General features: G+C 42.9%; 1 long non-coding RNA gene across 1 annotated transcript in view; it reads left to right on the top strand.

The window, feature by feature from the left end:
* Positions 1-1,142: 1,142 nt before the first annotated feature.
* LOC109262993 (uncharacterized) overlaps positions 1,143-24,805 on the top strand; it is a 116,240-nt gene continuing 92,577 nt past the window's right edge. Inside the window, exon 1 of the long non-coding RNA XR_002078041.2 lies at positions 1,143-1,330. This is a non-coding gene — a long non-coding RNA (uncharacterized LOC109262993). The remainder of the gene's footprint in view (positions 1,331-24,805) is intronic.

The raw sequence follows: 24,805 nt of genomic DNA, 5'->3' as shown, positions 1-24,805 counted from the left end.
CTGGTTTTCTTGGAACCCACTTCTTCTTCTTGGCTTTTCCCCTGGACCACTAACTGTTGGGTAATTTCTGCCGTGGTGGAGTGAAGACACCTGGATTTTTGTCCTGGCTGTTCATGACCTTGATATGTGACTTTAAATAAGGGATGTTTGTCCCAGCCCTCTTCACAGGCCAGTTCTGAGGACCTTCAGCTTGCCATCTCACGTGTCTTGAACATGCCCCTCACTTTCCTGTCATGCCTGTGCCTGTCCTGACCAAGTCCCTTCCACTGCCAAGATGAGGGAGGGGGTGAGTCTTGTTTGTAACCTGGCGTCCAGCGTACCCTGGACCCTGCATGTCCAGTGACCCACAGTTTCTCTTTGGCTTTGCCCCACAGTTCATGTAAACTTGAACCCATGTGCTTGGTTTTACCTCAGTTTCTCCACTTGCACTTATGTGTCCTTCTTCAGACTGTAACCCCACCCTGGACACTGACTCTTTTGGAGGTCTGGCTGTATCCTATCATTTGAGTTAATACAAACAAGTCAGTTTTCCTTTCCAGAGAGTTTGCCTAATACACACTGCAATTTGTGGACTCTTACTTTACTTCAAAAATTAGTTTGATTGGATATTTTTGAGTGGTTTAAAAAATTTCTTTTAAACAACCAGTTGTCTTACAGTGCATTTTAAGAATATAACCAAGAACGAGGGAAGTTAGACAGTAAAGGCTCCTGGGCTATCACAGAAGTTATCTATTACTCGAAGGAGGGTCCCTTAGGCTCTCAGTCATAGTCTAGTTTTCCTTCTTTACCCTGAATTTCTGTCAGGGGCGAGGATGAGAGGGAAGGGTGGAGGCCCCCTCTGTGCAGCTCCAGAGCCACAGAGGAGGAGTTTCTGTCCTGCACACTCACCTCCCCTACGTCCTGGCAGCTTCCTACTGCCAACACCCTCAGGCTTCTGGAAGTGCCAGGGAGCTAAGGGGAGCAGCCTTTAAAGAATGACAGACAGGATTTGGGGATAAAATCTAGGTTCCTGCCCCCTATGTGGGACAGCTTTGCACTCTGTTGTGGAAGTCTCAGTGTCTTGAGCCCCAGCTGCTCCTGGAGGTAAGTAAATTGCACCTGTAAGTAATGCACCTACCCGTCTGGGCTGCCTCCCCTTTCCTTTGTCACTCCCAGCCCCCTACTGGTGCTTCCTGGGATCACCTCCCAAACAAACAACTTGCCCTCCAATCCTTATCTCAGGGTCTGCATCTAAGGGAACCTGTCTTCATCATGCCACAAGAACAGAAAGCTGAGAAATGATGGAAAGAGAAAGCAGAAGACCTCTGAGAAAGCAGACCCAGGAACTAAGGTATTTTGGAGACCGGGGGTCATTCAGCAGGGATCACTAGGACTTGAGGTTATGTGGCATAATGACTATACACATAGTGGTGATCTAGAGATAGTGTGTTCTCTTGAGGAGGCTGGGGAAGAAGTGCATTTTAGAAAGGTTTCTGCCTGAAGAGTGAAAATAGGTTGTGATTCCTTGACTATCCAGAAGTTTGAGTTTCTTAGACACCCCTTTCCCCAATAGCCAGGATTTATTGGGTTTTCAGTTGGGCTAAAATAATGGCCTTCAAGCTTCAAAGCTCCTGGTTCCAGAAGTTTGATTCTTTAAGATTTTTATTCTTTATGTTTTTCATGGTCCTTGATTTCATCCCTTCCCATATCCCCTGTTTGCATAATGGAGTTCTTTTTTTAAAGTCTGCCTTCCCATGGAAGCCCCTTTTGCCCCTTGGCCATTTCAATGGCTCTTCTTGTGCATGATTATCTCCTTCTTGGGGTAAAGGGATCAGTTCTGCATTTGGTATTCCAAGGACCAATGCACTGAGATTTGTACTTCTGTTTTGTTTCCAGTCCAAATTGATTATTTTTTTCAGTTTTCATCCAGATGTTTGATATCATGTAAACACAGCTTGAAAGTGTGCCTGAACTGCTTACAGATGTACACCCGTGAAATCCTTTCCAAATTATATATAATGATGCTCTGGGTCTATTTATATCTATGTCATAGTCTCTGGCTTGAGTTTTAGCTGTAAGACTAAGTTGGAAAGAAAGTGAAAAATTCATGTGTGGGGGTGATGTGTCTACTTGATTAAAGACTCCAGATATTGGGAAATATTCAGGAATTGATGTCATTTTCTACTGAATGCTGGCATGTCTGTAATTGTGGTGTTATGGACTGAATGTGTTCAATTCATACATTGAAGCCCTAACCCCAATGTGATGGTATTTGGAGATGGAGCCTTTGGGAGTTAATTAGGATTATATGAGGTCATGAGGGTGGAGCCCTTATGACAGAATTAGTGCCCTTATAAGAAGAGATATAAGAGAGGTCCTCCCCATCTCCCTGTCCCCCATATTCATGCTCACACAAAGAAAAGGTCATGTGAGCACACAGTGAGAAGGTAGCCATCTGCAACCAGTGAGGGGAAAGCTCTCACCAGAATCTGACTGTTCTGGTATCCTGATCTCAGACTTCCAGCCTTTAGAACTGTGAGAAGCACCAGTCTATGGTACTTTGTTAAGGCAGCCTGAGTAGAATGATGCACATGGAGACCCAGATCTGTTGATACATTTAGCATATTGTCACTGTGACTGTCAAACCTGCAATATACCCCTTAGACTAAGCCAAGACCTCCTCACCTGGTGTTTGGCACCAGAAAGTTACCTTTAAGCCTTTTATATCTACTTTACATCTACTCAATTCTTACCAAAAGCTTGGTTGCAGGATATAGTGCTTATGGGTGATGATATAGCAGATTGTATTTTCCAAAGATGGCAGCAACAGTGTTTCCCATACATATGCTTTTCTACAGCATAACCTTGATAGGCCTCCCATTAAGAAGTTGTTCCCTGCCCTGTTTGTTGTTGTTGTTCCCTGCCCAACTTCCTGGCCCACAAAATTATAAACAAGATAAAATGGTAGTTGTGAGCTTCTAAGTTTTGGGGCAGTATGTTATGCATACCTAGTAAATGGGACAGATGTACATTTTATTGATTACTGTGAATAAAATCCTACCCCTGGATCTTTTGAGCAGCCCTCAGGTGTGGTGCCCTGTTTTGTACCAACAGACAGGATCAGAGACAGCTATTCTTTGGAGATAGTGTTGAGGATGGGACAGAGTTCACTTAGAGCTTAGTGCAGGAATAATTATACCACCTGGGAGCAGCTTTTATGTAACAAACACTGTGAATCTTATCATTGCTCAGCATTCCCTCTTTGCTTTGGCTTCTAGGAAGCTCAGGTCAACCTTGTGACCAACTTATAACAACTACTCTTCCCTCTTTGTATCCTCCTATATTTATTTTTGTAAGCCTCCTCAAAATACTTTTGGATCAAGGTGGGGTATAAATAAATTAATGGGAGAACAAATGTCCCTCAAATCACTCTAGTATTTGAGAGTGTTCTTAGACTGAGTTGGTTCCAACATTGCTTTACTATAGCTAAAAACCAAAATATTCTACATTCTCTAAAATAAAATACAAGAAACTAAAAGGGGCAGTCTAGACCAGAATTTATTTTGAGAAAGGAAGAGAGAGTACAAGCAGGTGAGGGGCAGAAAGAAAGGGAGAGAGAATCCCAAGCAGACTCTGCACTGTCAGTGCAGAGCCTGACATGGGGCTCAATCTCACAAACCCATGAGATCATGACCTGAGCCAAAATCAAGAGTCAGATGCTTAACCAACTGAGCCACCCAGACATCCCTAGACCAGAATTTAAAAGGAATAATTATTCACTGCAAAGTAATATTATTTAGTAAGCAAAATAATGAGGGGTTTAGGGAAGATAATGTTTATTGAGCACTCCCAGGCATGTTATAGATCCTTTATGTACCCAATTTTACTTAATCATATTTAATCCTGATGAAACAACCACGTGGGCATAAAGTTGTCTTATTTTACAAATGAAGAAGCTGAGGCTCAGAGAGGTTAATAAGTTGTCCAGGGTCACTCAGCTAACTGGGAGACGTGAGATTCAAACTCCATTCACTTTCCAGTTATGGTGGGTACTGATGACAACTTTGAGGCCCACATAGGTTAGAATACTTCTCCAGGCATAGATCAAAACCTATCCAAGTGAACACTGTGCAGGTACATCTCTTTCCTGGGAGTGGGATTTTGTTGTAACTGGTCCTGGCTGAGGAGGGATTCGGTGCCCTGGGATGCAGCAGGCATGGAAAGTGAGCTGCAGGAGTGAGAGGAGTGACCCATCTACAAGGGACAAGCCTCTTACACAATCATCACTTTCTGAACTCACACTTTCAGAATGGGGTGTTTTGTTTTCTTTTGCCTGTTCCATATTATCATCACCATGCCCCACCCTCCCCTGGAAAATATCATTGCTTCTTCAAGAAGGCTCTTGGGAAAACCTCTCAGATGTCGGCCATGGCTGTGGGTGAGTTTTCTGTCACACTCACCAATGTGACAGTCTCAGTCTGCTTATTTCTGGGCACTGTCACAGAGAGACATTTGCCACTTCTTCCCACATATGGACAGGAACTAGAGAAATGTGTTTTTGGTATTGAAATAATTCTTCAGCCATGAGCAGATTGGGCAAGCATAATGACCATGGGCTTCTGAGTGGGGCTTGAACATTCTTGCACTTTGGGTCATGAATTGTTCACAGTAATGATACCCTGCTCACTGTGTCCTCTGCCAGACACTGATTTTAAGCACCACAGAGAAAAAGCCCTGACCTGTGGGCAAGAATGCTATCCAAGCTCTAGCCACAAGCCATCATTCATCTGGCTAATGCCACTGAAACTAGGACTTAAATTCTCAAACTTCTGTAATTACTTGTCTGCATAGATGACCTTTTGGTTGCTATTGGAATTAGCCTTACAAGTAGGCATGAAGTGACGCAAGGGGTCCGATTTGGGTGAGGCAAACAGCTCAACACCTCTCCCCTGCTGGCCAGAGTGCCTGAAGTTTCACCATCAAGTGGTTCATACTATTGAATCAAAAGCAAGTTTTCAGAGTACAAGAGTCCCGTAATAAAAAATATCCTCGGATGGATAGTAAAAGTAGGTATCTGGGAGCCCCAGGGTGAGCTTCTGCCTTCTCTGCACTCAGCCCCTCCTCCCCATTCCCAACCACTGGCAACTGGTACATGTGAGCTTCAAGAGGTCCTGGCTCAGTCCTGGCCTGCTCTGGAGCCAGCCCAGAATGCTGGTATCCTTCACCTACCAGTAGGTAGGGTTTGGCAGTTCACTCACTCACTCGTTCACTGATTCATTCATCAAATATTGATTGAGCTACATGCTCAGGTGCCAGGCATTTGGCTAGACTCTGGAAATACTGGAGTGAACACATTCCTGCCCTCATGGAGCATACATTATGTAGGAGATAGGCAGTAAATTCACCAATAGGTGTATCATGGGTTAGATGGTGATAAGTGCTGTGAAGAAAGTAAGGGGGCTGGAGAGTGGTGGGGATGGGGGAAGGTGTGTGTGATATTTCACATGGGCAGGCAGGGAAGTTCTCTTGGGTGAGGTGACAGCCAGGCAGAAGCTGTATGCGGTGAGCAAGCCAGTGAACAACATAGGGAAGGCACCCCAAGCAGAGGGAGCAGTGGGGGCAAAGATCTGAGCGGGAGAACAGGTGGTGTATTGGAGGACCAGCGAGGGGTTCTGGGAGCTCAGGGGAAGCACGGTGAGGGTGGTCCATGAGGAAGTCAGAGAGGGTGGTGGGTAGGAGCAGTTACTCCTGATTCATAGTCTACATGCCTGGAAAGCTTGGAGTAAACTATGGATGATAGCCCCCCTCCCAGAGGGCCCAGGAGTTCAGTCTGGAGCCCCAGATTGCCTGGATGAGGCCCTGGAAACTGCCTGCCAGTTTCCTTGAGGACATAACCCCCATCCCTCCCCCTGCATCCCTCTGCAACCTCCTATGGGGGCCTCCCTGGGCCTCTATAACCTTTATCTGGCCACCCCCGGCCCTCCACCCCTGACACCAGGGTTGGAGCAGGCTACCTTGCAGGTTGGTTCCCCTTAACCCCAGCCCTGCCCGGTCCTGTATCAGTGCCACCCCTTATGCTCCCAGCTAGTCCTCCCACCCCATTCCTGAGGTTGAGCCTGTTTGCATGCAATCACTGCAGGGGAGAGGAGCTATGAGAGGGCTTATTGGACAGACATGTGCCACCTCACACTTTTGGTCAGGGCCCACCCTGGGTAGGTCTCTCTTACCCTCTGGAAATTCACTGAGTGCTTGATATGTGCTAAGCACTGTGCTTTACATGTGTTGATATTTCCCAATAAATCAGCCTTACTAAATTTTATCTCTATTTTACAGATGGGAAAATGGAGGCTCTGAAAGGCTAAGTCATTTGCCTGTGGTCACATAACTGTGGTCATTGGTGAGGTTTGGGCTGAAACCCAAATCTGTCTTTCCCCAGAGCTCCTCCTGGAAAAATGTTAACAGTTGAATGTATTCAGAAGGAAGTTCTGAATGGAGATTATGAGGCTCTGTGCTTGTAGCTCCAGGCATTAGGAACTGATTTGTGCATCTTGCCTACGTTGTTTACCCACCAGAAATGAAGATCCTGGAAACTTTCCTGCCATTCTTCACCAGTGATGGCTCTGTTATGCCAGCAGCTCCTCCAGCCCACAGTTCCCTGATGGCAGGAGGGAGAAAGGCCTGGATTTGTAGTACTTCCCTTGATATATAGATGTTCTTTTTCCTGGCCCTCATGCCTGCTCTTTTCCATCAAACATTTGGTAAGTACTTTCTGGGTATGGAGGACTGGGGATACAAAACTAATTATGGCCTGGCTGCTGCTATCTTGGAACACTCAGAACAGAAGACCAAGTGCCCTTTGAGATGGCTGCCCTGTGACTTTTTTTTCCCTCCTGAGGAAAAGGCCATGCTGCTGCTTCCCACACAATTTCCTTCAGATTTTCAGGTTCTTACTGAGCACCTATTATTTGTGAGGTGTGATCTCGGGCATGCTGAAGATACAGTGAGAAACAGGACCCTTTTAGTCTTAAGGAGTCAATTAACTATATTGGAGGGTGGGGAGGTGGGTACATGCAGCACAAGTACCCAAAAAACTCTATTAGCAGGCGGAACATAGGCCTCTTCTTGCGTAGCTATGTGCTTCAAAACAAAACAAAACAAAAATTGAACAAAGACAATGCTATTTCAACAAGATGAGCCTGAAATGAAAATGTACATGATGTAAAAAATGTTTTCAGATAACATTCAAACTGCAAATTATTTTTCAGAAAAGTCTTTTTTTTTCTTTAATTTCCATATTTACCTCTGTGTTCCAAGAGATTTCCAGGAGATTATGAAGCTTCTGTGCAACTGTTTAAGTCTGTTTTCATTCAGCCCCCAGATGTAAAACTCATAAGGAAAGTTGGCCCCTCATTTCCAGGAATAATGGCAAAAACACAGAATTGTACACAATTCCCCTAGGTTCATTGAGAGGCATCTCAATGAACAAAGTTGTTTTCTGTTGCTATTTCATTTGGGTCTCACCACTTCTTCAGGGATTGCTGGTAAGACCCCTGACCAGCAGAGAGAGGGTCAGCCCTCCCCAGGCCTCCCCAGATCACTTCTTCAGGGGGTACCCTGGGGCACAAAGGAGTCAGCTGCTCTCAGGGAGTGTGATTTGGAAGGTGCCAAAACTCCCCCTCTGCTACCAAGTGTGGCTCTAATAACACAGTAACGTACCATTCCATCATTGGAGGTTTATCTCCGCCCCCCCCCTGCTTTTTTTAGTTTTTATTTAAATGCCAGTTAGTTAACATACAGTGCTATATTAGTTTCAGGTGTACAATATGGTGATTCAACAATTCCATAGGACACCTAGTGCTCATCACAAGTGCACTCCTTAATCCCCATCACTAAGTTCACCCATCCCCCCACCGACCTCCCTTCTGGTAACCATCAGTTTGTTCTCTATAGTTAAGAGTCTGTTTCTTAGTTTGCCTCTCTCTCTTTTTTCTCTTTGTTCATTTGTTTTGTTTCTTACCTTCCACATATGAGTGATATCATACGGTATTTTTCTTTCTCTCACTGACTTATTTCACTTGCTATAATACTCTCTGGGTTCGTCCGTGTCATTGCAAATATCAAGATTTCATTATTTTTTATGGCTGAGTAATATTCCCTTTTGATGCTGTTGTTTTCAAACTTTTTTTGAGGGGTACTGGTACTGCAATGGAGCTCTTTCTGCAAATTAAGTCTTGTACCAAAGGCCCAGATATATATAATTCAGATGTGGGTTAGGGATTCCCACTTTCCTTGAATTTTAGATAGAATTCCCTAGACATCCCTCCTCCGTGCTATCCTACATGTTTACATGGCCTGATGAAGCCCTGGGTATGGCAGTCTTGGGGTCCCCTTAGCTTCTGTTTCCTGCGTCCTGTTTTCTCTCACATCCACCCAGATGCAGAGCTCAGCCACACTTGTTTCCATGGAACAACCATCGTGGCAAGCATTTTGAGAGTTTTACAGACATTCCTGAATATTTCATGGAGATCAAAGGGCTGTTCACTCTGCTGTCAGGCTCATCCTTTTGTCCTCTGTCTTCTTTTGCACCCTGATTCTCCTGGGGCTCCCAATCCTTCTCCTTGCACTTGGACTACCCACAGGTGCCCCCTGCTCTGTTCTATATGGCTCCTCCCCACTAAACATGCTCTTTCTCCAGGCTTCTGAAAGACTCCATCATCTTCTTGCTGCTTAAGCCAGGGATTGGGGGCATCCTTACTTCCTCTCCCTCTCTGTGTCCCATGTCCAAATACCAATTCTTGTCTACCCTTAGGGTAGACAAGGGTAAAATTCACTATAGGGAGGCTTCTGGTGGAAGAGAGGCAGAATATGGGGCCTTTTTTTAGCTACAGGTGCATAGCCAACATCCTGCTTTAAATTTGAGGATCTGTTTAGTTAGGGTGACTTTGTAGATGAATTGATGGAGATTATGGGCAATGGCTAAGCTCTTCCAACCTCTCCACCACCATAGTTATACCTCTCAATCCCCACTATCAACAACCCTTCCCTACCCCACCACAGGACACAGGACAACTACAGGGCCTCCCAGCTAGAGTTCCTGGCCCCTCTGCAACTTTTGACCCATTTTCCACACAGCTTTCAAGACTGGCTTTCTTAAAGTTGAATCAGTTCTGTTGCTCTCAGCTTCGTTGGTCCTGGTGTCCTTTGGCTAAAGACCCAGATCCTTCACATGACCTGAAGGGCTCACCACAGTCTGGGCCCATGCTCTGCATCACTCTTGCTTCTCCCATATCCTTACTCTTCATTCTAGCCACATGGACCTGTTTTCAGTGCCTTGAGTGCATTCCTGGTATTCACGCAGGCCACTCCCTCTGCCTGGAATGATTCCCTGTCTCCAGCACCTGGTGAAGCCCTCTGTATCTGACCTTTACCTTCCAGTTAGACATCACTTTCTCTGAGATGAATCCTTGATGTGGTAGGCCAGCGAGTAGGGTTTTAGCCTGCAGATTTTTTGGTGCAAACAATAATGGCCCCCAAACTGAGGGCTTCTCTTGCCAACAGTATGGGTGGTCCTGCTGTCCTTAGATGCCAACCTACCAACAGTTGTATCGCCAATATCTGGCACAAGCCTGGAATATCATAGGCGCTCAGTAAATATGTGCTGAATTCATTCATTCATTCATTCATTCATTCATTAACAGGATGTCAAAGGGATGTTTCTATGTGAAAATAGATGTTTCATTGAGAGAAGAGACAATAGGCATTGGCAGGAGGCTGTGCATGATCACTAACCTGAGTCTGCTGAGAACTGAGGAGTGGAAGGATTAGAAGGATTGTTGGAGGAATAAAAATAATACACATACAGTGCCAAGTACACTGCCTGGGACCAGTAAGCTTTCACCAAAGGACACTTTCCATCCCTTTTTCTTTGTGCCTATTTTACCTCCCTCACCAACTTCTGACATTGGACTGAATTAGAGTTCAGAGAAGATAGTTTCTGCCCTTGGGAAGGAGAACTTTCTACAGAATATTCTGGAAATGGAACAGGATCCTTGTGATGGTGACATCCCCACCCTGCAATCATATGATGTTGAAACAGCAGCACCATACATCAGAGGTGTGGGCAGGGAATGGACCAGGTGTCTTTTAGGGTTCCCTCCTTCTCCAGGAAGTTCTGATTCTGTTATGTCATCTTTTTTTTTTTTTTAATTTCTTTTGTTGCCTTGATTTAAAATAGGTATAGGGATATTGCAAATTCAAATATAAGAGAAATCTCAGGAAAATCATGTTACTAGGAAACCAAAAAGGTTTGGCATTCTTTCAAGAGAATTTCTATTCTGCCACCATATATTGTTCCTGAGATTTTGCCAAACCACATTCTTTATCCGTGGCCAGTCTTCTTTGGGCTGGACTCCCTCCCACGATGGCCAAGGCTCAACATCTCTGAGCACCAAAAGCCACTTGTTGGTTACTGCTTTCACTACTTTTTTAGGTATTAAGACAGAAAGCAGACTTTTCAAGCGTGCTTTTTATTCCAACCAAGAGTGTATATTTATTCTGGACACATTGGGCTGTCAGGAAAATATACAAGTTGTGTAGGTCAGAGTTCTTAATCTTGGCACTATGATATTTTGGACCAGATACTTCTTTGTTGTGTATGTGGGGCTGTCCTTTGCACTGTACAATGTTTTAGCAGATCCTTGGCTACAGAGGTACTATTCCAGTAGCACTTCCCCAGCTGTGACAATCAAAAATGTCTCCAGATATAGTCAAAATCACCTCTGGTTGAGAAGCACTCACCTAAATAAAAAGACTGAAAGTCTGTCAGTCATTTTTATGTTCTGTTGGTCTAGGTAATTAACACATGGCACCTGAAACCCAGGTTTTCTGACCTCATAACCCGGGCTTACCTGGCAGGTCCTCAGTGTGATTAAGAGCAAGGATACAGAAGCCAGTTGCCCTGAATTCATATTCTGGACTTCTATTTCCAAGTTATTAACCTCTGTGAGCTTTAGTTTCTTCATCTGTGAAATGATGCAGTGATAGTATTTACCTTAGTAGGTGGTCAAGAGGATTAAATAAGATAATGTTTGCAAAGTGCTTATCACAATGCCCTGTACTTAATAAGGCTGCAATCCTTGTGGCTTATTGTTTGTGACTGTTTGTGACAAAAGCTCTCCAGACTGAAAAAGATAATCTGTTCTTTGGCAGATAACTTAAAAACCTGCATGCATTTGGCATTAGGCAGCATAATCTAACTGCTATTACAAACAATCCTGCGGTTAAGTGGCTGAATGTAATAAAAGTGTCTTTCCCACCCACCCAATAGCCTATCACTTGTTCTGGTAGGGCTGCTCTCTTGGGAAGCTCCAAGCAGTGACTCAGGAACCTACATTTCTTCTATCTTATGGCTCCTTCACATGGATCATTCCTGAGCATAGATGTTCTTTGAATAAAAAAAAAAAAAAGAATTTTGGGGCCAAAAGTAATGTACTTATAACTTCTTTCTTGGAGATTCAAAGTGTCCATTTGAATATGAAGGACTTCGATGAGTTCTGTATTAAGAAAACTGTTGAACTTTGTTTAACCTAATGTTTCTCTTTTTTTCCTTTGCTTGTTTGTTTTGTTTCTTAGATTCCACATATGAGTGAAATCATATGGGATTTATCTTTCTCTGACTTCTTTCGCTTAACATTATACTTTCTACCTCCATCTATGTTATTGTAAATGGCACGATTTTATTCTTTTTTATGACTGAGTAATATTCCATATATGTATATATATATATATATATATATATATATATATATATATCACATCTTCTTTATCCATCCATCAGTCATTTGGCTATTGTAGATAATGCTGCTATAAACATCCAGATGCATGTATCCCTTGCATTAGTATTTTTGTATTCTTTGGGTAAATATCCAATAGTGTGATTGCTGGGTTGTAGGGTAGTTCTATTTTTTTTTTCTTACTTTTTGAGGAAACTCCATACTATTTTCCACACTGGCTGCATCAGTTCACATTCCCAACAACGGTGCAAAAGGGTTCCTCTTTCTCTACATCCTCACCAACACCTGCTGTTTCTTGGGTTGTTGATTTTAGCCATTCTGCCAGGTGTAAAGAGATATCTCATTGTAGTTTTGATATGTATTTCCCTGATGATGAGTGATGTTGAGTATGTTTTCATGAGTTTGTTTGCCATCTGTATATCTTCTTTGGAAACATGTCTATTCATGTCTTTTGCCCATTAGGCCAATATTAGCCCATTTGCCCATAGACAGCCTACTGAGTGAGAGAAGATATTTGCAAATGACATATCCAGTAAAGAGTTTGGATTTTTTTGGGGGGAGGGGGTGTTGAGTTTTGTAAGTTATTTATATATTTTGGATACAAACCCTTTATTGGATATGTCATTTGCAAATATCTTCTCTCATTCAGTAGCTATCTTTTGGTTTTGTTGATGGTTTCCTTCACCACTTCTTTGTACCCTTTTTAAAAAACCTATTCTGGGGGTGCCTGGCTGGCTCCATTGGTGAAGCATGCAACTCTTGATCTCAGGGTTGTTAATTTGAGCCCCATGTTGGGCGTAGAGCCTACTTAAAAAAAACTACCCTGGACATATTTTCATGTCTGTTCATACAATTCCCACCTTCTCACCATTTTAATGACTGTAGAGCATTCTATTTTATGGATATATCCTAAAGGTCTGTTTATATTTTAATTATTTTATTTTTTTATTTTTAAATTTTTAAAAATTTTTTATTTTACATCCAGGTTAGTTAGCATGTAATGCAATAAATGATTTTAAGAGTAGAATCCAGTAATTCATCCCCTACATATATCACCCATTGTTCATCTCAAATAAAGAGTTGTTTTTTAAATTTAATGATTAAAAAAGCTTTAAAGGCCAAATGGGCTTATATTGACTCAGGACTAGACAGACAGAAAAATTTCCGTAGTCATAAAGAAAACAACTCCAGGCCTTGGTGTCATCTTGGAAAACAACTTCATTGTTTGTGATTGTTCCTACTGTGGTTCTGCTAGAAGCTGTTTGTTCTCATTGTTATAGTAAACATAATCACTGCACAATCATTTTCAGAACAATCTCTCCATATTATGTTATATTTTATTTTCAAATGAAAATACACTGCTTCCCGATATGGGGCATGAGAAGGGCTCAGCACCACTTATGTGGCATTCCTACCAAAAGGGCATAATCTGAACCCAATGATGACAAAGTATCAGACGAACCCAAATTGAGGACATTTTACAAAATAACTAGCTGTTCTTGTAAATTTTCTGCAAGTCTGGAGTTCTGTCTAAAATAAAGTAAAAGTGAATGAAAATACAAATGTATTCCTTTATTTTTAACTATTGCCCAAAGACCTAGATATGCAGCTTGGACTGTTTACTTGGAAATGGTTGACTCATAACTCATTAACTTTCAGAAAAATCACAAAAATTTAGCTTTCTTTGTCAGTGTTGTTTATCACTCACCACCTTTCATGCCTGGCTCTGATGACACATAATCAATCAGCTCACCACTATCCCCTATGCTTGAATTTGTCCATCTAGCCACTTGTTCCCAAACATCAAAACACTGTGTGGTATCCTACCTATCTTATGATGGTTTTGTGTGTATCTATGTCATGTTTTCTCTGTGTGGATCATAATAGCTAGGACCTTTTGGAATAGTCAGCATTTTAGAGTAAGATCAATAACTGTAGACATTTTCCTACAACTCCACTTTTTCCTATTTACCCTATCTCCCAAAAGATACTTAGACTTGAATACTCCCTCCTCTCCTATTGACTAGGTGGATGCTGTCTTTATGCAGTAACTTTTTATCCCTATGCCCCTTCCTACCCCTTTTCTCCCGACTTCCCATGATTAGAAAGTTTCCATTTGTCAGAAGGGTTCCAGGACTTTCATGCTGTAGCAAAGAGGCTGAAGGGGAATGGGAAGAGCTTAGCCAGAAAACTGAAGTTGATTTTTTTTTAATCAAGTGCAGGGAGAGAGGAGGAAAAGAAAGACATGTGGGGGCAAATGGACATATGGCAAATAAGAGGTTCTGGAGAATGTTTGGAGGAAGAGAGGGGATTAAAAAGGGATATAAGAAATGTTGCTGGGAGTTAGGAACTAGAGAGGTAGAAGTAAAAGGTCTGTGGGTGGGGGAGTGTGGTATATTAAAAGAACCCCCCAAAGATCAAAAAGCAGCTGATCTCAGAGGGAGACAGAAGGCGGCACCCACTGTGCTGGAGGAGAAAGTTTTGTCTTCCTCCTAGGGAGCAGTGGGAAATCAGGAAGTGTTTTAAGCAGGCATGGGGACCCATGATCAGAATTCTTTTTCAATGACCTTGTGGCTGTGGTGTGGAAAAATATGGGGGGCACAAGAATGGGTGTGGGGAGGCCAGTAGTCCAGTGAGAGGTGATTAACAAGGTTGGTACAGTGGAGCTGGAGAGAAGGGAGCAGTTTCCAGAGATATTTAGCATATAAAATCAACAAGACTCTGATGAATTGGAAATGGGGATATGAGGGCGAGGAAGTTGGCTATACTGCTTGTGGATTTCTGGCTAATGTAACAGGTTTAGGTGTGCTAAAAGTGATCAAAGAGGCCAGTTTGGAAACACAGTTATGAAATCATATTTGGCCCTTGTAGAGGAGAGAATCTTTCTCCCTCTACCCATCTTAGGGTCACTGGCTAGGACTCTGTAAATTGCACTGACAAAAGACAGATTAACAAGAGAAAAATAAACAGAAGTTTATTGACATTGCATTACACATACACATGGGAGTACCCAGAGATGAGTAACTCAAAGGAGTGGCTAGAACTTGGGCTTATACAACATCTTAAAAACAAACAAAGAAACGAAAAACCAATATATTTTTAGAGAAGTGACATGACAATGGAAAAGGACTTTGAGTTTCTAGGGCAACAAGTTGTAGGAGGGCAAATATATGGTGTAACTAGTAGAAGAGAAGGGACAGTTAATAGTTTGTAATGTAGGTTCCTTGGTGCCATCTCTGAGTGGATGAGGGCCTTGAGTTGTCTCTAGTGATGAACTTCTGTCCATCCTGGTGGAGAGGGGAGCGGGAACACCTTTACAAATTTATGTCCCGAATTTAGACAAATAGAGGAAAGCTTGTATCTGCTTCTTAATTGCTTTCAGCTCAAAATAATCCTTATGTCAAAGTGGCATTATTTTGAGGTGGCATATTCTGCTAGCCTTCACCTTGATGTAGGTATATGGTGTTTCTATGAGTTTACTAGGGCTGCTGTAACAAACTACCACAAACTGGAGGGGCTTAAAGCAATGGAAATTTATTCTTTCATGATTCTGGAGGATAGAAGTTTGAAATAAAGATATCAGCAGGGCCACGCTCTCTGTGAAAGCTCTAGAGAAGGATCCTTCTTTGCGGCTTCCAGCTTCTGGTGGTTGCTGGTAGTCTCTGGGGTTCCCTGGCTATAGCTGCATCATTCCAGTCTCTGCCTCCATCATCACATGCTATTCTCGTTGTGTATCTCTTGTCCCTGTGTCTTCTCATTTTGCAAGAGCACCAGTCAAATTGAAGGCAGGTCCACTTGAGTCAGTATGACCTCATCTTTTTTTAAAATTATTTATTTATTTTTCAATTTACATCCAAGTTAGTTAGCATACAGTGCAACAATGATTTCAGGAGTAGGTTCCTTAAAGCCCCTTACCCATTTAGCCCTTCATCCCTCCCACAATTCCTCCAGTAACTTTCTGTTTGTTCTCCCTATTTAAAAGTTTCTTATGTTTTGTCCCCCTCCCTGTTTCTGTATTATTTTTACTTCCCTTACTTTATGTTCATCTGTTCTGTCTCTTAAAGTCCTCATGTGAGTGAAGTCATATGATGTTTGTCTTTCTCTGACTGACTAATTTCACTTAGCATAATACCCTCCGGTTCCACCCATGTAGTTGCAAATGGCAAGATTTCATTCTTTTTGATTGCTGAGTAATACTCCATTGTATATATATACCACATCTTCTTCATTCATTCATCAATGGACATTTGGGATCTTTCCATACTTTGGCTATTGTTGATAGTGCTGCTATAAACATGGGGGTGCATGTGTCCCTTCGAAACAGCACACCTGTATCCCTTGGGTAAATGCCTAGTAGTGCAATTGCTGGGTCATAGGGTAATTCTATTTTTAATTTTTAGAGGAACCTCCATGCTGTTTTCCAGAGTGGCTGCACCAGCTTGCATTCCCACCGACAATGCAAAAGAGATCCTTTTTCTCCACATCCTCACCAACATCTGTTGTTGCCTGAGTTGTTAATGTTAGCCATTCTGACAGGTGTGAGGTGGTATCTCATTGTGGTTTTGATTTGTATTTCCCTGAAGATGAGTGATGTTCACCATTTTTTCATGTGTTGGTTAGCCATCTGGATGGCTTCTTTGGAGAAGTGTCTATTCAATTATGTCTTTTGCCCATTTCTTCACTGGATTGTTTGTTTTTTGGGTGTAGAGTTTGATAAGTTCTTTATAGATTTTGGATACTAACCTTTTATCTGATATGTCATTTGCAAATATCTTCTCCCTTTCCAAGTATGACCTCATCTTAACTAATTACATCTGTAGAGGCCCTATTCTAGGTAAGATCATACTCACAGAGACCTGGGGTTGGTCAGCACTTCAACATGTCTTTTTGGAGGACACAATTCAGCCCAAAACAGTCCCTGTGCCTCTTCTAAGTGGAGAGGTGAAGTGGGCAGCTGGCTTTGTGGATCTGTAGTGATAGGGCTGCAGAGAGAGGGGGAAGATGGCAAGACACAAATGGTGACAATGTCATGTGAAAAATGCAAAAATAAGGACCTGAAGGAAGTGTAAGTGGAGAGCTAGGAGGTGGGGGCCCTGGGCGAGAGAGAGGGCAGAGGAGGACAACACAGAAAATGTTAAAATGGAATCTGAAGCTGAGTAGGATCCTTCACAGGAGCAAGATGAGGAACAGTGTAAGGGGGCAGAAGCATGAGGACTTGAGTACCCACTTGCAGTTGGGGGACTGACTGTGCAGTCTTGGAGTGGCTAGAGAGCAGGGGGTCATGTGGCCTTGGGTCTTAAGGGATTTGGGTTTTGTGATAAAGGCTTCATGTTTAACTCTAAATGCAAAGCTGTGGAGCTGTGGAGGGTTTTTGGTGGGATCCACAAGATCCAATTTGAGGTTGTTTTTTTTAATTAAAAAAATTTTTTTAATGTTTATTTATTTTTGAAAGAGAGAACACAATCGGGGGAGGGTCAGGGAGAGAGAGGGAGACACAGAATCTGAAGCAGGCTCCACGCTCTGAGCTGTCCGCACAGAGCCCAATGTGGGGCTCAAACCCACAAACTGTGAGATCATGACCTGAGCTGAAGTTGGACACTTAACTGACTGAGCCACCCAGGCCCCACCTCCCCAGATTTGAGTTTTAAGCTAAGCCTAGCCAGCCCACATTGTAAATGGACTATAGAGGATTTGTGACATTTTGGTGAGTGTGGAAGGGCACCATCTGCCCTGGCTGCCCGCTCTCCCACACACCCCACTCTGATTCCTGACTTCGACACCCACCCCTGGCCTCTCTGTGGTTTTGCTGATCATCTGGCCTGAGAGGCCACACAAGAGTTTTGGCTTTGTTTATTTATCCTTTCCCTCCCGCAGGCCTGTGGGGTTCAACAGCTACTTTGTGGTGTTGGGAGAAGAAGGGGCAGTTTGGACATCAACAAAGTGATGCACATTAAAAACAGGTTTTTTTAAACCAGAAAACATTTTACACAAATCTAGTTTTGGAGTCAGGCAGACCTGGGTGCACTTTTTTTTTTTAATAGCTCTACTGAGATATAATTTACATATCATAAAATTCACCATTTTGAAGTGTATAACAGCAATATATTCAGAGTTGTGCACGCATCACCACGATCTAATTTTAGAAAAATTTCATCATCCCCAAAAGAAACCTTGCATTTGGGGGCACACTCTGACTCTATCCTTTCATAGCCGTGTGACTACTTAAGCCTCTATAAGCTCCAGTTTCCTCATCTTGTAAGTGGGAATAGTAACATACAATTTCATGGGCTTATTCATGGGTGAATAGAGAGCAAATAACACCCTTATTACCACATGGTCTGGCACAGGGTCACCCCCCAATAGATTTGAGTTATATATATCTATATATCATCAGTTTCTGTTGATTTAGTCAGAAACCACCCTAAACAGTTATTCATGCATTGTTGTCACAGCATCTACATTTTTTTGAAGAGTTTGTAGTCCTTACACTTAAATGTAATGCTTTTCACACACATGCGTTAACACACACACACAAATACATAAACATACCACACCTCACAAACTCACACACACATGCACAAATATTCCAATACAACACACATAGAATTAAGCAAACTTTGAGAGATTCAGAGAATTTCTGGAATCGTTCTATGCTTGTAAAGCTAAACCGTTCTGTGTGTGTGTGTGTGTGTGTGTGTGTGTGTGTATTATAATGTGTATATATAGGCAAGGTATTTAGTGTCTCTCTAATATAGAGTTAACAGTAACAATTTTGGGGGGCTTCTCCCATGTACCAATTTTAGGATTAAGTATTTTATATGTATCTTTGCCTTGACCCTTAAAGTTAAAGTCACAACGTAGGAACCCTCATTTTGTAGGGAAGGAGAAAGGAGGCCCAGAGAAGTTAAGTTTCTTGCCCAAGGGCACATACTAACAAATGGAAGAGTCAAGATTTGAACTTAGGACCTCCCCACAATGATGGGCTAATACCTAGCTTCAGGTTAGGCTCTCTCCAAATGCTTCTAGGAATCTACTTTTAGATGACAGGTAAGCTGATTCTCAGAGGCATCAGTGGGTGATAGGGCTGGTCGTTACCCCCAGAGTTACTTCCACTGTGGAAGGGGCTGCCACCTTACTGGCCTAAGCAACACTCTCAATCCTGGGAAAGGAGCAGAATCCTCCAGGGAGCTTTAAAAATATCTAGATTTCCTGGCTCCACTCCACTTTGCTTATAGCAGAAATTTCTAGGATGGATTTTAGAATCAGTACTTCTGAAAAGCTTCCAAGAGACCATTTTAGACAGAAAATATAGAAGCTATAAAATGCAACAGTACAAGAAAATATAGGCATCTTAAAATTTACATTTTACTACAAGCAAAGTGGATACACAAATGATAGTTTGGGGAAAAGAGTTATAACACACATGGCAGGTGGTGGGTGTATTAGTTAGGGCACCACTAACTGCTGTACATATAAACCCGTCATTCTTTATGGCTTAACACAGTAGCTATGAGGTTCTCACTCATAAGTGGTCCACAATGGGTGGTCTTGTTTGGCCAGCATCTCTTTTCTAGGCAGAGATTCAGGAACCCGGGCTCCCTCCATTTTGTGTGCCTCTGTCTTTAACACATGGCTTCAAAAGCTGTTGGGGGAAAGACAGGGAGGCTCACCAGGGGGCAGTTTTGTGGGAGTAGAACACAGTGCTTCTCCCCACACTTGACCAGCTACACTTCAGTCTGTAGATATGTCTAAGCAGGAGGGAGGCTGGTGCATGTAGTCTGGCTGCTACTGGGAGGATGGAGAAAGAGGTTAGGCAAACTGTTAGCTTCTATCCCAGTGGATTCATATCTTATAAATTGATAACAAAAAGGCAAACAATCCAATGAAAAATAGGCAGAGGATAAGGACAGACTGTTCATAGAAGTGCAAACCCAAATGACCAGTGAGCAGTAAAAGATGTTCAAGCTCTCTGGTAGGCAGGGAAATGCACAAACAGATAACAATGGGATATCAGTTTCTACCTACTGGATTATGAGAAGTTAAAGCCTGATAACACTACCAGTGGGAAGCAGTAGAGAATATAGTTCCACACTCTTGGTAGAAATGCAGATTGCTACAACATTTTGGAATGAGTGAAGAAAATAAAAAACACACATCATTTCAACCTAACAGTGCCATTCCAGAGTCTCTCTTTCATAGAATAGAAGAGAGTATGGATAGATATGTCTTGGGATGTTTACTGCATTGGTATTCATAGTGACAAAAATAAGACATAAAGTTCCCATCAATGGGGGACTGGTTTAATGGATTATAATTATCAACATAATGGAGTGTTTTGTAGTTTTAGAAAAGATGACTAAGAGGTATTCCTATGAGGTATTATTAAATGAGAATCAAGACTCAGAGAAATGTATATGATTCCTTTTTATAAAAGGATAAATCAGGGGCACCTGGGTGGCTCAATTGGTTAAGTGTCCCACTTCAGATCAGGTCATGATCTCATGGTTCATGAATTTGAGCTCTGTATTAGGCTCACTGTTGTCAGCAAGGAACCTGCTTGGGATTCTCTTTCTCCCCCCCTCTCTCTCTGCCCCTCCCCTAACTTATGCGTACTTGCCTGCTCTCTCTTTCTCTCTCAAAAATAAATAACATTTAAAAATATATTAAAAATAAAAATAAAAGGCTAAATCAAGGATAATCCACATCTCACTTTTAAACTTCTCATTATTGTCACCATCATCATCATCATCATCATCATCCTATGCCTGTCTGCATATCTACTTATGATTGATGAACATAGAGAAAGGTTGTTAACATTGGTGACTTGGACCAAGGACTGTGGGCAAAAGGGGTCAGAGGTAGAATAAAACGGTAATCCCCCTGCCACCCCCTGCCCCGGGTACTACATTTAAAGAGGTAGCAATAAAAAAACAGCATGGGTGATAAGACCACATAAAAGTTACATGTATCTATAACATGCATTCCTAACAAAATGCATGAATTTATGGTCATAGATGTATCTGTGATGGTTATTGCAGGGTGGCATTTCAGGTGAGTTTTAGTCTCTTCCTTATATCTTTATATATTATTCAAAATTTGATAATAAATATTTGTTACTTTTATAAACAGGAGGGAAACCAATGAGCTCTTTCAACAAATTAAAAAAAAAGACTTCCTGAATGATTCTGATGATTAGCCAAGCTTCATTATCAGGGATTGACTTAGGAAGCTAAAAAAATGGAAGTTGCAGCATCAGAAAGCAGGGTGTTAAGAAACCACTTCTGTGGGAGGCGGTCTTGCTGGGACCCCAGAAGCTAGTCACCATGCCATGGATCACTACCTACGTGCAGCTGGCTCTGAGGGGAAATGATGATCAGCTGGGGCATGAGGTGTCTTCCTTTGGAAGGGGCAGAATCTGGAGAAGGTGAGGAGCCAAGTTTGGAGTTCAGGTGCTGACTCTTACCATCTGAAAGTTCTAGGTTGGGGACAGGACACCTGGTGGATAGGGTGAGTGGCAAGAAAGCAGTCAGGCTCAAGGGGTGGAGCAGGGGCATTGTTGCCAAGCAGACTGGGTTTAGATCTGGGCCCTGCCATTTACAAGCCATGAGACCTTGGCCTATTACTCCACCTGCCTGGACCCAAGTTTTCTCATTAGAAAAGTAAAGATAATGCTGTCTCCCTGGCAGGTTTGTGGTAAGGAAGGCAGATGATGCATGTGTATGCTGGCGGTGGCCTAGCCAGTTCTCCATGTGCATTGGCCTGTCAGAAAGCCGAGGGTCGTGGTCCTGGGAGAGCCCATCGTTCAGCTAAGTGGGTAAGAGCAGAAGAGTGAGGAGCATCAGCAAGGTGAGGAGTGAGGGTTGTTTTCAGTAGCAGCCTTGGTGCAAGGAAGTGCTGGCCACTAGGAAGGGGCAGAGGCACAGACAAGCTTGGCAGAGGGCCTCTGCATCTCCTGGCACCATTGCCCTCTGGCCTCAGTTTCTTGTCTTTTCCCTCCCCAGCCCTTCAATAAATTCTTGTGGATTGGAATTAGGTGAGTGTTACAGACTGAATGTTTGTATCCTTCACCCCAGTTCATACATGGAAGCCCTAACCTTCAGTGTATATTTGGAGATGGGGACTCTAAGGAAGTAGGGTTCAATGTGGTCATAAGGGTAGGGCCCTGATCCAGTAGGGTTAATGTCCCTATAAGAAGGGACTCTGAAGAGCTCGCTTCTTCTCTTAGCTCTTGCACTGAGGAAGGGCCATGTGAGGACATAGCAAGAGGGTGGCTGTCTGAAAGCCATGAAGAGAGGCCTCCCCCAAAACTAAACCCTGATAGAACCTTGATCTTGGACCTTCCAGCCTCCAGAATTGAGAGGAAAAAAAAAAGATTGTAATGTTTAAGCCATACAATCTGTGGTAATTTGTGAGGCTTCAGTTGTATATAATAAGAACACTTTATTCCATTTACTATTGACTGTAAATATTTACTATTACTCAAGACTGACATAGAACTCATGACTCTCAAAATGGTCTGAGCTCAGCAAGGAGACAGATGAATACATAGGATGGATGGTCTGCTCGAAAGAGGAAGTCCAGAGCACTCTGGGAGCAAAGAGAAGGGCATGGAGATCTAGCACATGTAACCTGGGATTTGCTAACTGGGTCCCAGTAGTGTTTTAAAAATTGAGAAATCTCATAAAAATCTAGACTTCCATCTTCTATTGAAAAATAAAACTGTGGTCACCCTAGGCCTGCATTTTCATAGCTTATACCTTCAGAGACACTGTTCACCACTGTCCACACCACTCCCTATCATCTACTTGCGCAGCCAGGTGCCCTCACTTATGTTGTCTGTCATGTGAGATCCCTGACATGAATGTTGCCTTTTTTATGCTCATAAATGTGCACAGCTAATTGTGGATTACCCCCTCTATGTTAGCCAGTCAGCCAGGTAAACTCAAACTAGGCCCAAAACCACAATGCTGACACTGTGAAGGTCTCTTGGCACCATATTGTATCACTCAGGACATTTCAGAGCTGGGAGAGTCTTTGGGGTCAGGGTAGTCTAAAAATCTCATTTCCCATTTTGGAAACAGACACTCAGAGAGGTGAGTCACCTACCCCAGGTCACACAGCTAGAAAGCAGGTAGCCAGAATGAGAACCCAAGTTCCCTCATGCCTAGCCTGCTGTTTTTCCTATTAAATAATTCCCCCTCCCTTCCCCTTATCTTGGTAGAAAAAGGAAAGTATCAGTTTGCCACATAGAATTGGGAAAGTATTGTCATGTGATGTTTAATCCATGTTTGGGCCTTTTTTTTTTCAACACTGTCAGAGAAATTATCAAAAGAAAATTATTGGAAAGTGTTAGCTGTGTATTATGGCTTCCAAGTCCATGAGCACAGATGTCCACTGGCAAAGTTGAAATAAAATTGGAAGAAATTAAAACTCATTTTGTTTTCCAGTCTCTGGTAATAAAAAATTCTTGCTGCAGATGAGTGCTCAGGCTCAGTCTCATCCCCCTTATTATCAGACAAAAGCAGAACCCAACAAAAATAGAAACTAATGCAGAAATCTGCTCTGGTTTCTTCTTTTGTGTACCAATGTTTTTGTTGGTCAAATCACATTATGGAGCAATCATTAAGCAATGGCTTATCTTTCTAGGCCCCAAAGTACCTATTAAGGATGTGAAGGGATGGTCCATTAAAAAACAGGATGGTATGAGAGCCCTATCTCTTTGGGTCTCTGTGCCCCAGACTGGTGGTAGAGAGAATAATTAAGCATGAAATCTATCAAAGAATGGATGAGATGAGAAGTCGTGTCAGCTGGCTATGGGCTTTGGAGCCAGATTTTCTGGGTTCCAATCCCAGTTCTGTCATTGACTAGCAGTCTGACTTTGGGCAAGATACTTAACCTGTTGGTGCCTTCATTTCCTTATCAGTGAAACAGGGATGATGATTCTCGTCCCTGCCTTCCAAGATTATTTTGAAGATTCAGAACACTAAGTCTTAGTGTCTCACTTGATAACTGTTAGCTGGACCATCACGGCAGGTGACCAAGATCCTCCCCTTGACCAAACGGTAGTTAGGCTTCTTTGACCCCTGTTTTTGGTTAAGCCTTGACTGTGGGCTTCTGTGTCTGTACTTGCTAAGCCCAGTTTTTGAATCCTAAATCCTGCTAAGTCAGTTTGAAGAAATCCCCCATCTGTGATATGTGATCACCCTTGATGTATGATCAAATTCTTCATTCCACACACCCTTGGTATCTGATCACCCTGACCTGCCTTCAGCAAGAATCCTGTTAAGTCGGTTTAGCAAAAATCTCCTACCTGTGATGTCTCCTCTTAGTAGTTTTCCATCCACTGACTCCTTACTCTGGTCAGTGGCTGTAAATCCTGATTTGTCCTTGTTGTTTTGGGAGTTGAGCCCAATCTCTCCTACTGCAATACCCCCATTGCAGCATGCAGGGCACTTTATGTTCACTCTCTCATTTACTTTTTGCAAAAAGCCTGTGGGTAGGCATTATTACCCAATTTCACAGATGAGGAACTGAGTCAGAATGGGTAAATGGCTGCCCAAAGTCAACCAGCCATAAGTGTTGGGGAGGGAGTATGAGGCTGGAGCCTGCGCCCATGCCCCTCTGGCACTGTGGAAGGCTTGATGAGTGGTGGGCACGGATAAAGGATAGGATGCCTGAGGAAAAGCTGGGAAATGGATCTCATATTCGATGTAACACAGGGCCGCATAGATGGGAGTCTTTGAGGGATTGTTGGGGGCTTGGGATTAGGCATTCCTGAGTTGGCACGCCATGCTGAAACCTTTACCAGGCTGGTAAGGGTGATCTCGGAGATGAGAAGGAGTGGGGTGCATGTGTGTGTGTGGGGGGGGGGGGGGGATGAGAAATATTAGATAATTTTTTTGCATTGTTTCCTGTAATGCTTTAGAGAAGATTCTTGGCCTCTGGGCTGGTGTCCAGACTCCATGTCCTATTGTGTCAACCCCACTCTCCTTCATGAGAAGGTACACCGTGGGGCCGTAGAGCACTTGAGCTGG

Source organism: Panthera pardus, unplaced genomic scaffold (genome assembly GCF_024362965.1).
Source record: "Panthera pardus isolate Hobbes unplaced genomic scaffold, ASM2436296v1 HiC_scaffold_24, whole genome shotgun sequence".
Classification (NCBI taxonomy): Eukaryota; Metazoa; Chordata; class Mammalia; order Carnivora; family Felidae; genus Panthera; species Panthera pardus.
Note: the sequence above shows the minus strand (reverse complement) of the source record. Positions and strands in the feature narration are given on the sequence as shown.